At 49.5% G+C, this 1,660-nt stretch overlaps 1 non-coding gene across 1 annotated transcript; it reads left to right on the top strand.

Annotated features, from left to right (window-relative positions):
• Positions 1-1,312: 1,312 nt before the first annotated feature.
• Positions 1,313-1,432, top strand: LOC138140977 (5S ribosomal RNA). The gene has a single exon (XR_011162879.1). It is a non-coding gene; the product is annotated as a 5S ribosomal RNA (ribosomal RNA).
• Positions 1,433-1,660: the final 228 nt, after the last annotated feature.

The raw sequence follows: 1,660 nt of genomic DNA, 5'->3' as shown, positions 1-1,660 counted from the left end.
ACTGAACGCGCACCGCGTCCGCCGTCGAAGAAATTGCAGGCCTCGGAATCGTTGCCCGCGTGATGGCATCGTCCTCTTTCCTCGATCACCATCGCCACCGTGTGATCAAGCTGGCCGAACTCGGTTTCCGAAGTTTCCCTGGAGATAGCGAAGTTCGTCTCGGAACGTCGGTGGGTTTCGAATCAGGTACACGCCCCTCCAACCACCAGCCCTAAATCCGGGTCGTCACGGTTTCGATTCGGGACCGACGGTTTACGTCGGCGGTGCGGGGTAGACGCGTCGATTCCGGGAATCCATATTTCGTTCGCCGAAATATTGGTCCATCTCTTCCCGGAATACCGCGCCACCTTCTCGATTTTACGACATCTTCGCGTCGCCAAACGCTTCCGAAACGGTCGAAGCACAGAAAGGACCTGGTGTTCGAACCGAGGCAATTCCGACAACAGGATGCTGCGAACCGCCTCTCCGACGTTCAGGTCGATCGTTTTCGGCGGAAGTTGAAACGGGACGAGTCGACGACGGGTCCCGTTGCCGTCCGGACCCTTCGGGACGGCCGAAAGTCCGTCGAGAGGATCATCCGAAAGGAGACGGTCTTCATCGTCCGACCGATGCCGCACCTACGAGTTTTCCGATATTTTCTTCGACGGATCTTCAGGTTTTCTTCCTTTCTTCCGTCTTTCTCTCTTCGTAATTTCGTGTCCGACCTGCGTCGTCCGAAGTCGGGGTGAAGATCGAAGAAAAAACGCCAAAAATAACAACTCGTCAGCCACGCACACCGCGTTCGAATGTCTAACGGTCCAACTTGGATTTTCGAAGATCGCCGAATCCGAGGGACGATAAATAATAATAATAATAATAATAATGGTAATAAATAATAATGTTAATAATAATAATAATGATATGATGATTATAACGATAATTATTATAGATAGGTAAATAGAAACACAGGTCTCCTCTCGAAAATCGGAACTTCCTGATATTACTTACATATTTCGGTCGATCCAAATGTGGGAATCTCGTCGTCGTCGGAGCAAGCAGCGCGGTAGGTGGGGTGAAATTCTGGATTTTCCACCGCCGCCGGCGGTCGAAAAATGTGCGACGCGGGAGATCGCCAGTCCGTCTAGTAGTCTCTCTTGTCGTTAGAGCGTGACGTGGTGGTTGTTGTGGGATTTCCCGTTAGTTCGGTCCGACGTCGGTCGTCAGAGGGTAAGTGCATACGGAAACGAAACGCATCGCGTTTTGATGTTCATATTCGTGCATCGGAATGTTAAAAGCAATATATTTTACACCAACGATCACACCTAAACACCACGGCAACGGCCATACCACGTTGAAAAGCACCGGTTCTCGTCCGATCACCGAAGTTAAGCAACGTCGGGCGCGGTCAGTACTTGGATGGGTGACCGCTTGGGAACACCGCGTGCCGTTGCCCCCCAACACTTTTTGTTTTTTTTTGAAATCCATAGCAACCACCGAACCGATTTGTTTTTCGTGCAGGTATTCGGAAACATGCACAGACCCGTATAATGTAGATTCATAGCTTTAAGTACTAGATAATTAAGAAAACAATTTTTTTTGTCGATTAATTGTAAACAATTGCAGAATAAAAACTCGTCAAACGGTAAAGGTTGTCGTTCGATCACCGAAGGTAAGCCACGCG

This window comes from Tenebrio molitor, unplaced genomic scaffold (assembly GCF_963966145.1).
Source record: "Tenebrio molitor unplaced genomic scaffold, icTenMoli1.1 SCAFFOLD_695, whole genome shotgun sequence".
Classification (NCBI taxonomy): domain Eukaryota; kingdom Metazoa; phylum Arthropoda; class Insecta; order Coleoptera; family Tenebrionidae; genus Tenebrio; species Tenebrio molitor.
The sequence above is the reverse complement of the archived record's forward strand: the minus strand, read 5'-3'. Positions and strand labels throughout refer to the sequence as shown.